Source organism: Mustela putorius, unplaced genomic scaffold (genome assembly GCF_011764305.1).
Source record: "Mustela putorius furo isolate JIRA1106 unplaced genomic scaffold, ASM1176430v1.1 tig00000129_pilon_pilon_pilon, whole genome shotgun sequence".
In the NCBI taxonomy this organism is placed as follows: Eukaryota; Metazoa; Chordata; class Mammalia; order Carnivora; family Mustelidae; genus Mustela; species Mustela putorius.
The window spans coordinates 3286139-3299429 of NW_025421290.1; the positions used below are offsets into that span (position 1 = coordinate 3286139).

At 33.7% G+C, this 13291-nt stretch overlaps 1 long non-coding RNA gene across 1 annotated transcript; it reads right to left on the reverse strand.

Annotated features, from left to right (window-relative positions):
- Positions 1-2029: 2029 nt before the first annotated feature.
- Positions 2030-6384, reverse strand: LOC101693867. Its single transcript, XR_001179304.2, has 3 exons — positions 6324-6384; positions 5171-5301; positions 2030-2249 (listed from the first exon to the last, which is right to left on the reverse strand). It is a non-coding gene; the product is annotated as an uncharacterized LOC101693867 (long non-coding RNA).
- Positions 6385-13291: the final 6907 nt, after the last annotated feature.

The window sequence follows — 13291 nt, forward strand, 5'->3', positions numbered from 1 at the left end:
AAGAGTAAAAAATCATGATGAGAATGGAACTTTCAAAATTATTGAGAATGGATACGTAGAGATTGTCAACTAAAAAGCCCTTAAAAATAGTTCATGTGAAAACATCAGCTTTCCAAATATCACTGCTTCAATAGCAGCTGTGATGGGTGTATAATGGGAGTTTAAAGTTGACATTAATGGCTGTAGGTGCTTTCGTAATTCATTATGTTTTTTGTTGATATCAGGGATGCTGAAGAAATATTTCAAAGTTAGTAAAGTGTTAATAATAAAATTAGGAGTAAGCTGCAATGATACTAGAGTTTATACTAGGAAGAAAGGTGACTTTTCAGTGTACAGTGTTAATTTTTTTCTTATTTAAAATAACTTTTGATTTATTAAACAAAAAATCAGGCATTACAATTCACATATCTCAAAATGATGACTTTTCTTGTAGATGTATTTATATGTTTGCAAAGTTAAATGGGATCTTTTATGGGATCCTAGAATTTATGATCAATTTCATAGTGTACAGAATTATCATAAGATTTGTCAACAAACATGTATTATTTAAAACTATTTTTTGCACCAAACATTTTACAGCTTTTATCTTCGCAGAAGCTAGATAGATGCAAGTAAGTTGCTTTCATTTGAATGGCTACTAAAGAGAGGATGATTAGATTTTTTAAGAATTTTGGTTTAATATATAAAAATGGATTGAGTAGTTAATCCATGTGAAGCAGATGAAGAACATGTTAGCCAAAATTTTTAGAATTTTTTAACTGAACTGAAATCTAATGTTGGGGCCAAAGGACTCTGAATCAATCTACTTAGGAAAACTTGTGGATGTTGCTAAGACTCATATACACTTCTTTGGAAGCAAATTACTCTAGATTTCCAATAACATTTTGACAGCTGACAGGTCTGTAGTGTAATTTTGGAAAAATTCTGGTGAAAGTGTTACCACCAATGTGTCTATAGAACAGAGGAAACATGAGATTCCTTTTAACATACTTTGAACTTCAATAGTATAGATAAAATTCAAGGTTCTCACTGAATTTCATTAATAAAGATTGTTTTAAAATTATATATATGTAATTTAATTTTTATAATGCAGAAATAAATTTAGGTAGTAGAAATTAATTATTGAAATATTGTGTCATGGTTATAGAGATTACATGTTGAAAAAAATTAGGAAGTTTTCTAACTGTTCATTTTATCCTGCTACTACCCTCAAGGGTTTACCATTCAGTTTGTATAGCAGCACAGTGCCATAGAAATATAATGCAAGCCACAAATGTGAGCAATATAGATTTAAAAGGTCTTAGTGACCATATTTTAAGAAGTAAAAAACAAACAAACAAACAAAAAAACCTGGGGAATCTAATTTTAATTATATATTTAACATATAATATCTCCCAATTATTATTTCAACCCATAATCAATGTAAACATTATGGAGGAACTTAATGCTGATTTAGCTTTTAGTATAATTTAAGTAAATTTAATTTAAATAAATAACATTAAAATTCAGTTCTTTAGTAGCACCGACCCATATTTCAAGGGCTTCATAGCCATTCAGGGCTATTGGTTACCATATTGGACATCACTGGTCTGTAGTTTTAGTTATTATTATTATTATTTATTTTCTTACCAACAAAGAGCAACTATTAGTCAGCCTAACAAAGTCCTTATTTTAGTGTCCACACACATCCATGTTCTTCTATTTCCCTGCACCAATTGTGCTGTAAGGAGGTACAAAAATGTAAGTACTTCATTAATAGCCAACATCGTAGCCAATTACTTTACTGAACATCAGGTTTTCTTTCCTTTACAGTTAAAGCATTACTTTGATTCTCCTGAATCAATATAACGTACGATTTTGCATCAATAACATGTGACTTTGGAGTTATTCTAGTGAGTGGTTTTAGGTTATGTTTTCTATGAATGTCTTTTGGCAATAAAAGAACTTTAGAAAATAGTTGTTATATAGTTTAGAGCCACTGATCTACATCAGGCAATAATGGTGGTTTTCTTCTGTATGTGTCAGGAAGAGCAAGACATGTTTTATTGGGTTTTAATGAGAGAATTGTACTGATTGATTTCTAGACTTGTTGAACTACTACATCAGTGCAAATCTGAACACAACAAAAACCTTAACAGCTCTTACACTGATGTTCTTTATTCACTTCTTCTCTCTCTCTCCTCGTCATCATGTCTGACCATCTCGTGTTTTCTTCTGAGCACATGAGCTATGTCTTCTAATTAAGTGGTCTAAAACATGAAGTGAGAAAAACTTCAAATACTAAGAAAAAGCATAAGAAAATGGATTAATGATAGCACTGAAAATGAAAAGAGAAGAAAAACTATATTCAAGAGCTTACCACATCTGAGTTAGTCTGTTATGGGCTTAACATTTATTAGTTGACATATGGCAAAGCACTCTTGAGTAAAGTACATTGTTTCTCTCCTTTTACAACTGGGGAAGTTGATATTTGTCTTAGGTCAGATCAGTAGTAAGTAGCTAAGTGGAGAATTGCACTCAGACCTTTAGTTCCTAAATTCTTTCATCCTAAGCACTGATACACCACTTCACAAAGAAATAGAAATGGGCTTTTAACCTATGGATGGATGCTCCACACTAACACATCTGTGTAGGGTCGAAGGGAAGATTATTACAATCCCATGTCGTGTAGTTTCTACTCTAGCCCTTTATTGTTAATCTAATAAGCAATTGCTGGCTGCACTCAAATGAACAACATAGACGCTTTTATCTAACAAGCGCCCCATGACCAAAAGATCATGTGCTGTTTCACTGTCTATCTGGTTGTACAATATTAGGTTCGTGTTAGTCATACAGCTGTTGCTAAATAGAGATTCCCTAGAACTGTCCAAGTCAATATTAGCTCCAATTATTCTACTGCCTTGTGGAGTACTAGAGCATGACAGGGCTGCAGTTACATCTCAAAGGGAAAGGGCCTCACTGTTTTCAGATCACACACACCTGTTACACTGGTCCTACAAAACTTGCCATTCTTGTGTCCCTTTGCTCTTACTTTGCTTTTATTATATGGAGCCATTTGCCTGTTAGGCTTTATGACTTGCTTGTAAATTTCTGAGTTAAATATTTTTTCTCTTTAGATCACCTGGGTCAGTTTCATTGACAGAAGTAAAGGTGTTAGTGGCATTAATTTCCTTAAAATATTTTCTTTACAGTAAAGAACATTCATGTTCTTGAAGGAACTAATTTTTCTAGGCTGTTTTGTTGTTTTTTATTTTAAAAAGATAGTCATTGCAGAGTATTATGCTAAGTGAAATAAGTCAATCAGAGAAAGAATTATCATATAATCTCACTGATATGAAGAATTTGAGAGGTGGAAGGGGGTGTCGTGGGGGAAGGGTGGGAAAATTGAACCAGGACGAAACCAGAGAGGGAGACAAACCATAAGAGACTCTTGATCTCTGGAAACAAACTGAGGGTTGCTGGAGGGGTGGGGAGGGGAGGATAGGGTGGCTGGGTGATGGACATTGGGGAGGGTCTGTGCTATGGTGAGTGCTGTGAAATGTGTAAGACTGATGATTTATAGAACTGTACCCCTGAAATAAATAATGCATTATATGTTAAAAAAAAAAAGATAGCCATTGTATTATTATGTTGAAGGATTTTTCTAAGAACTTCTTTGATAGAAATTTTAGGATATATTTTACCCATCATCACCTTGACACATGTGGAGTACTGATGTTTAGGAAGTGGCTGAAATAGCTAGTTTTAAAGTGGTGAGGGGAATATAATATTAACAGTTTTAAAATCTTTAAATGTTTTCAATTTTATCTATTAAACATATTAAGAGCATATTTGATTCAAGTAGTAAACAAACTTTGTTTACTAACATTTTTTAGCAAAAAATTTGACCTCAGTCTTCCTATCTCTGAAAAAGGAATGATTATTAAAATAAGAATGTCTCAGCATTGTAATAACAGATCAAAAAAAATAGGAAATTTAGCTTATATGTGAAATTTGTATATATTTTTATTTCATAAATATTTTTGATGATTGGCATAAGTAATATGAGTTCTAGTTAAAGACTGTTTTTGGTAAGATTCATCCCAGTAAACAACAAATCCCCCTATAAATTTACTGCTATTAGTTCAGTTATTTTTCTATTTGTGAAGATATTTACACTTGGTCTTCAAACTAACAAAAAGGAGATACTCTGCACACGCAAGAAAAATTTGTGCAAGGTTAGAAAATATATTGTCAGTTGTGCTAAAATCTTACTCTCATTTTTACTTATGAAAAGTTATTTTCTAATTATTTCTCTCACGGTGATTTTAACATCAGCTCCTTACCCAAATACATTATGTTAATTTTATAAAGTAGATGAGTCATAACAATGTATTATGGCGAGAAATGAAATTATTTAATTGAAATACTGATGTGCATCAGTCAGCTATTATTACAGTTATGCTATATAACAAACTACTCCATGGTTTAAAGATAGAAAAAATAATTTTCACATGCATGAGTCATGGATTGACAACATTGTGTCTGGGTAGGGCTATATACCAGAAGCTAGGCTTCAGGATCCCAACTCCAGACAGACTGGGTTCAGGTCTGTTCCTCATGATGCTCAATCTTCTGGCTCCAGCAATTACCCAGTGCATGTGGCTATCACTGTGTATCCTGTTCTGTGACCTGCTTGAAAGAAAATGGGTTGCTAAAGGCATTTTCTTCATGGTTCATCACCAGTGTTAGGAAGGTAGCCAAACTCCACAACCACGTTTCAAGTCTCTAGTTATATATCTTCTACTAACATCCCATTGACCAAAGAAATTCCAGCTCAAGTCCAATGTCAAGATGAAGGCAAGTAAACTTTACCCATAAGGAAGCTATATCAAGGCCATGGTGGCATAATTATATTATAGAAAAATGAAGAATTGAAAACACTCTTTCATTAAGATAAATATCATCTAAGGTAAGTTAAGACATTTATTGAATGAGATGTAAACATTAGGCTATAAGCAAAAGATATGTTTTCCCCTCACTCTAGGTCTTCTGATTTCCACATGTAGAAACCTTTCTCCTGGCTCTGGTTGAAGTATCAGATATATCCCACACTTCTTTTGGTTAACATGAGCAAACTTAACTCTTTATATAATTGAAATATTCTCCTTCCTTAGTAGAGAAACCTCACCTTGAACTTAGAAGTCTGCAATATAAGGAGTTGGTTTGATATCTCTCTTTCTTGCCCAGTTTCTCTTACTTGCTAACTACCTTTGTTTGTTTGTTTGTTGGAGTTAAGGGCTCTTTCAGGATTGAAGGAAGCTGTGGAGAGAGAAGAGGCCAGAAAACATTTAAAAATAACCAATATGGTAGTAATATGGCATCAAATTCTTTAGTGAGGCAAATGCAGATTTTCCTGCTCATTTTATTGTGAATATTTTAGTGGATTTTTTTGGGGAGGGGGAAGTAAGTTATTTCCTTATGACTTTCTGTATTTCTTTGGTTCCAGCTGGCAACAGCCCCCTCTTTGATAGATATTTTAGGTTGGTTGGTTCAGTACCATTCCCCTGCTTTCTAGTATGTGGGGGGAGGAAAAAAAAAAAAAAGCTAAAATGACTTTAGCTCTGAACATGATTCAGGTTCCAGCAATCAGAAGTGTCATTGAAAAAAATGAATAGAATGACAGGTCTAATGACATTCATTTTAATAACGTGGCTTCTGACAGAGGCTATTGAACAGAATTTTGATAGAAGGTGACTATGTGTTCCTCAGATTCTTTGTGTTATGCTATGTTATTGAAGTCAGGGCAACATACACAGAGACAAGAGAAAATTATACGTTAAGGCCTTCCAAGAACACCTGGCAAACTGAGCCCATGAGAAAGAAGGTGGGGTGAACAGTATGTTCAGGGAGAGAGTGCCACCTATTGGTGTTTGCTGCACCAGACTGGCCTTCAGATGTTATTTGGTATGAAAGATTAATAAACTGGGAAAAACACTTATAAACCAATGCAATGTTTATACTATACTTTTCTTATTACCTAATTTAACACTCACATATAAGCTAGTTTGTGTAATGGAAACGCACTTCGTAGCAGAGGGTATATTATGGCCGCTTTCCAGTTTGACCGGCAGCCACCCGATCTTGGCTAGAGTAGCATTTGGAGGTCTAATTCTTTGAGGTGGCTTTTGGCTCACTCCTACCAGCTCATACTCAGTTCTCATCAGCCCTTCCAAAAATGTTCTAAGCTACTTAATACCCTGCAATAAATCCCTTTTTGTTTAAATAGCTTAAAATGGATCTTCTTTCTTGTACTAAAAGCAGACTCATAGAGTAAACATTACCTGGAGATGTTGGAGGTCAGAAAGTCTCAAGAAAATAGAGGGCTGAGATGGCTAAACCAATCAGGTAGGATTTTGTAATAGTAAATATCCTTCTAGATTCTGGAATTTAAGATCAGAGAGTGTTCCAATGGTTGTCTATGGTACACAGCTATGAATGACTTACTTATATTACTGGTTGGAATCATCTTGAATTAAGAATTTGTTAAGTAATATGAAGACTGTGTGTTGGATAGGCTGGATATTTTTAGCTCCTTTAGAAGACTTAGGAAAAAAAATGACAAGCTTAAAGCTTTAAAAATTTCTTCTCATTGAATTATCAAGATGAGAAATTTTCTATCCCTGGTGATAGAATCTTACCCTTGAAGGCTTATGTTAACATGAAGCACCAGAAACAAGAGTCTAATCCTCTGGGTTGCTGAATTCCAAAGGAAGTTGAATTCGTAGCCTCCCTAAATGTCTTATTTAAGTTTAGGGTGTCTATGGAAAAAGAGCAGGACTGTACGAAGTGAACTGAGAAGGTTCCGTGGATTCAGATATTTCTTAGTATCTGCAGTCAAAAGTCTGGTGAGCCTTTCTTGCCAACAGAGGCAACTGCTCCCTGTCTGATGAAGTTGCTTCTGCCTTATTGGGAATTGTCACTTGAGGCAGCTGACACACAAAGGGATATCACACAGTTCATTAATATATCTGTCTTATTACTCAAGATAATATTTTTGAGAATCATCTATATTGCTGCATGAAGTAGTAATTTGCCACCTTTATTATCTATTAAATGTATATGCTACAATTTACTTATCCGTTCTCCTGTTGACATTTATTTGGTCGCTTTCAGTTAGCAGAAATGTGAATAAGGCTGCTGTTAACATCCTTTTGAGGTCTTCTGATTCATGCGTTCTTTTCTCTTGTATAAGTATCCGGGAGTGAAGCTGCTTGGTCATATAATAGGTGTTTAGCTGCTGAAGTTTTACAAAGTTGTATGGATTATAGTGGTTTAAAAGTCTGGTTGCTCCAAATCCTTGCCAACAGTTGGTGTTGTCAATCTTTTTAATTTTATTCATTTTACTAGAACTGAAGTAACATCTCTTTGTGTTTTAATTGATTTCCCTGATTTCTAATGATGTTGCACGTACTTCATGTGCTTACTGGATATTTTTATATATCCTTTTTTGAAAAGTCCATTAAAGATTTTGCCCCATGTATTTTGATTGGATTTGTCTCTTTATGAGAGAAATGCAAGAATTCTTTATATACTCTGAATATAAAAATTCCTAATATACTCTTTTTACTTTAATGATTCATGATTTTTGTGGCCTGTAAGAAAATTGTTACAGTTTACAAAAGTGAAGGTCCCAAAAGTTTCTCCACTGTTTATTTACAGAAGCTTTATATTTAAGGATTCTTTATATTATAGGTCTTTTTATGATGGTTTAATAGTAAAACTTCTACCTTTGTCTTCCTTTGGTTCATTTCTCCTTGCATGTCTTCCTCCATTCCTTTAGTATCAAGATTTTTTTAAAAAGATTTATTTATGTTAAAGAGAGGGGGAGAGAGAGAGAGAGAGAGAGAGACCGAGCACGCACACATGCATGTGGGGGAGGGGCAGAGAGCAAGCATCCCAGACAGACTCCCTGAAGAGTGTGGAGCTCAAAGTAGGACTCCATCCCATGACCCATGAGATTACGACCTGAGCCTAAACCAAGAGTCAGAGGCCTACCCTATAGAAGTCAGAGGCCTTCTCTATATACCTAGCATGAATTTATTTTATTTTCTGATTGCTCATTCTCTATCCCAATATCCAAAACCATACATTTGGTATTATTTTGCGTTTAGGTATGTGTTCTTTTGAATATTTTTTGTTTACTGTATATAGATAGTAGTCAGTTCAGTAAGTTAATTACTCATCCTTACATACCATTTATGTATTAAAATCCTCTTGGATTTATTTCTGTCCCTCATGACTATTTCCTCCATGTAGAATTTCAAGTATGTTCTTTTATTTTAAAAACTTGAGACTGTGTTAGAAAACATTTTTATTTTCTGTGTTTCTTTAAATGAGAATTTGCTAGTATAAAATTATGGCATTAATTTATTTGAGTTATTTGTCTCCAGTAATTTGAAAATAATGTAACACTGTTTTCTTGCTGACAGTGTCAATTATTTGCTATGTCAATCTGATGGTTGTTTTAAGGCACATCCACTCTCTCTGGGAACCTGGAGAACTGTCATGTTACTTTAGATATTTCTGAATTTCATTATAATTTATTTAGATTTGTGAATGTGTATGAGAATCTTTTTGAAGTTTAAATCTTTCTTTAATTCTTAGAAATTACCAGTTTTTATTATTTTAAATATTTTCTCTTTTGTTTTTTCTTCTTATACTTCTACCATTTATATCCTTAACCCTTTTTAAAATATTATTTATCTTTAACTATTTCTGATAGTCACTAGAATTTCTTGACCCTATCTTTCACTTAGTAACTTGCTTTTTCTGCTACCAAATTCATATTTGATATTTACATTTCAGCTATTATGTGTTTTATATATAATACTTTATCCCTTTTTACAAAGATCTGACCTTGTTTCATGTTGTTATAACTTTTCTGATCTCTTTGAGGATATTTTGTTTACTTATTTTAACTTCGTATTTTTACTCGTTCATTGATTTTCTTCACCTTTCGTTTTTGCTCAGTTTGTTGTCTTTCTTCTGTAGATGTTTTATTCTTCAGAGGTCTCAGTTTTTCTGGTTAGATTATATTCCTTTGAGCAAAGGAGCAAAGATGAGTTAAAGTTTGATCTCTGGTTGGTGCATTTCTGCATAAGTTTGGAATTGAAGATGGTGAATGAGGAAAGCATATTAGGTGGGGAGAGTCTGGAAGAGAATGGTATACTTCCATTTTTGATAATTCATGTGACACTGTCTTTAATGGAATTTCCTCATTGATCTTCTCTGAAACTTCTTTCCTGTACGGCTTTTACCACAGCATTTTAGTATCTCAGATTATAGAGTCTGGAGGAGGATGTGGAAGGTCGATCAAAGGCAACTGGGTCTGCCTCCATCATTTTATCCATTTTCCATCCCAACAAAACTTGATTGCAATCTTGATATTAGGCCACTGCATCAAGTCAGAGTTCTCCAGAAAAACAGAATGAATAGGATATATCCCTATAACTCTCCATCTGCCTCTATCTAATCAGTGCTCTCTTTACCACTGGGAGCATAGTCATTAGTACCTTTCAGTTTAATCAGAATGAGAACCAGTTTCAGAATTCACAGAACAAATTAGGAAAAATTCATTTATAAAATTCTGTTCTTCTAGAAACACTGCTCTTGGGAGCAAATTCTGTATCAGTCAGGGTACTCCAGAATTACAGAATCACTAGGTGTCACACACAGATGTGCAGAGACACAGACACAGACGCAGACATACAAACACAGAGGGAGAAAGATAATTGGCTATATAATTGTGGGGTTGTGAGGGGTGGAGGCTGGCCAGTTCAATGTGTAGAGGCATTTGGGCAGGCTGGAAACTAAGGCAGGAACTGATAGAACAGTATTGAGGAAGAATCTCTTCTTCTCAAAGAAACCTCAATTTTTAAGACTTGCAACTGATTGGGTGAAACTTTTCTGCATTATTGAGGGTAATCTCTTCTACTAATGTTGACTGATTGTAGATGTTAACCAAATCTACAAAATGTCTTCACAGCAACACCTAGATAGTGTTTGACTAAATGATTGGGTACTGTTAGCCTAGCCACATTGACACATAAAATTAACCATCACAGCAACCAGCCCATTTTTTAAAAAAAGCAGTGACCTACTTAGCAAATGTAGGGAAAATCAACTAAAAGATCCACCCAAGTATTTTTTATCTGGGATAAATAGCCAACTTTTCTGTGCTGCCCATTTTTATACACACTGAAAAACATTTTATTCTTTTATCTATCAATGTCTTCTTATTTACATTGGATATTTAGAACTGATATGAAGGACCCAAAAGCCTACATTAGTTTTCTGTAATCTCTGAAAAGAAAAGACTCAAAAGGAATTTAGATGCTCAAAAGAGGTGTTGTGATTCCTCCCAACTTATCTGGGCCTACTTTTTGTAATGGTGCTGCTCTAAAGGAGACTTTACTTTTGGTAGATATAGAGAGATGGTGAACTATCAGGAGGTCTCTTATTACCAGACTTTGTTATAAATTGTTTTCATTTGCAGTGATTGTTCTCTGGTACAAATGTTAAGTAGGCATAGAGTAACTTTTTATTTTGGAGGTAGGTTTCCATAGTTAAAATTCAGGACCACTGATAGGCTGTTTGGTGCTCTGAATCCTAGATCTTGCAAAATAACACCAAAACATCACTGAACAGACTGATGTTGCAGTAAAATAAATACACACGAATTATTGTGAACTGTATTTTTTCATGAGGTTCATCTCCAAATCTATTTAGTGATCCTGTTATGTGTTCCGAAGCCTTCTAAAATTATTTTAGGACAAATGGATAAAATTGGAGCTCCTTGGCATGCTTAAGAAAGAGGCTTAGACCTTAGGAAACTCTAAAGTAATGGTTCTCAAACATTGATGTTTATGTATGACTGTTACCTGCACTCTAGGCAATTTTGAAAGAGATAGTCTCTATTAAAATATACTTTGTATATGACACTCTACTATTACCAGGCTTTCTTTGTGATCTTTCAGATGGAAGCCCTGTCTGGAATCAGAAGCCATCTTCATGGCAAATTCAGTCCCCTAAATCAGTCCCTTACAACCCTAGCATGGTTGTAAGAATTCTAGAGACCTTGAAACTCTTACATAGTTCAGTAAATGATATGAATCACTGCCTCTCAAATCCTCCTTCCACAATCTTTTATGTATAAGAAACCCTTTTCACTTATCACTCTATCCTTAACTCAGCACCCCATGACAAAGAATTTTTCAGTCCATAATGTCAGTAGTGTCAGTATTGAGAAACTCTGATTTAAAGTGATATTTATGGATGAAAATAACTCTATTGATTTTCAAACTATCGGTACAGTCTAAACTATAATACATTGCAAAATCATCCTTTAATCAATATATGATATTTTTAACAAACTATCATAATTAAATTTGATCTTTTGGGACTGAAATCCTATGTTTTTCCACAGGAAAAATTTTGAGTGTTATAAGTAGTAAATTTTAAACAAAGAATCTATCAGTTATCTGTATAGATGGGGACCAGTAATAGTAGAAATATTAAGCTCACTAATAGAAAATATGGCTTATATTATGGAATCTATTCCATAATATTCCTGAATATTAATAAATAAAAATGTGGGCAAAATAACATGTAATTTCTTTCTTTCTAATTGTTTTAAGCATTAGCTAATATTTTTCTTTTTCTATCTCTTTTTAAAAGATTTTATTTATTCATTTGCTAGAGGAAGCATGAGCAGGGTGAGGGGAGGGTAAGAGGGAGAAGCCGACTTCCTGCAGAGCAGGGAGCATGACAAAGCTGGCTTGATCCCTGGACGCTGGAATCATGACCTGAGCCTAAGGCAGTCCCTTAACTGGCTGAGCCACACAGGTGGCCCTAGCTAATGTTTTTCTACAAAGCAAAGTAGTGTCACTAAATTTTGAGTCTAAGAGATAGTATAATTTTTTATTAAGGATTAGGGTTTTTTTTTTTCCTTTTTAAAGAAACAAAGAAAACTTGTGTTGTATCTTCCTCACCTTTTAGGCTGTTATAAAAACAAAATTTGGTGGGAAGCATAATTTGGAAATTACCAAAACTTTGAGGAAGACTACTACTAAATTATTCAGATATGGTCACCATTAATATTTTGGTATTTATCTTTATTGTTTTCCTTATTATAAAACATATAATATTTACATTCCTATCTCTCTACATATTGAGCTATCTGTAGTATCTAGAAATATGTTGATATATATTATAGTTAAACTCTTTCTACATAGCATAATATATAACAGGATTTTTTTTTTAACTCATTATATTTTGGGCATTTTCCTGTAAATGTACATCTACTTCAATGACATGATTTTAATCAGTATATCTTATGGTGATATAATTCAATGAATTCCTTTTTATTAGCTATTAGATATTTTATCAGATTTTCATTTACACTTGTTTCATAGTGATATAATTCTGTATTGGGGCACTGGGTAGCTCAGTTGGTTAAATTTCTGACTTCAGTTCAGTCATGATCCCAGCGTCATTTGATGGAGCCCCATGTGGAGCCCTGTTTCCTGCTCCCTGCTCAGCAGGGAGTCTGCTTCTGATCTTCTCTCTCTCTCTCTCTCCCTGATCCTCCCCTTACCCCCACTTGTGCCTACTTGCTCTCTCTCTCTCTGTGTCTCTCAAATAAATAAATAAATAAAATCTTAAAAAAAAACAACAACTCTTTAGTGTTCAGGTTTGCCTCTTAAATAATGTGTGCAACTTGAGTATTAAGATCAATCTGAGAGCTTTTCTTTTTTAAAAAGGACATATTTACATTCATTGGTGTAACTGTTCTTGGTCTTCTATCATTTTGTTTCAAGTATTTGACTTTTTAATTTTCTTGCATTTCCTAAGTATTAACTTCCTTTTCTATTTTATCTTCTCTTGATTTGTAAGATATGTTATTAGTGGCCATATTATGCTATTTTTAAACATCATTATTGAACTTTTTTCTAATTTTTTCTCTTAAAAATCAAATCATATATTACTTTTTCCTTCCTAGCTTATTTCTAGAAAGTGACATCACATAAGTCTCATACATTAGACAAACTCATACAAGGACATTTTGAAAAAGTTGAATTAATAGATGGATTTTCCCAGAATACTTATATTAGGATATGGAAATAAACACTTACCCCTGAAAAATGCCATATTGAAGATCTCTCCTTTATGTAATAATATGATCCATTTAAGGAGTCAAAGAATTTTAGTGAGCTAAATTATGTATGTTTATAAAATTCTTTTATATATA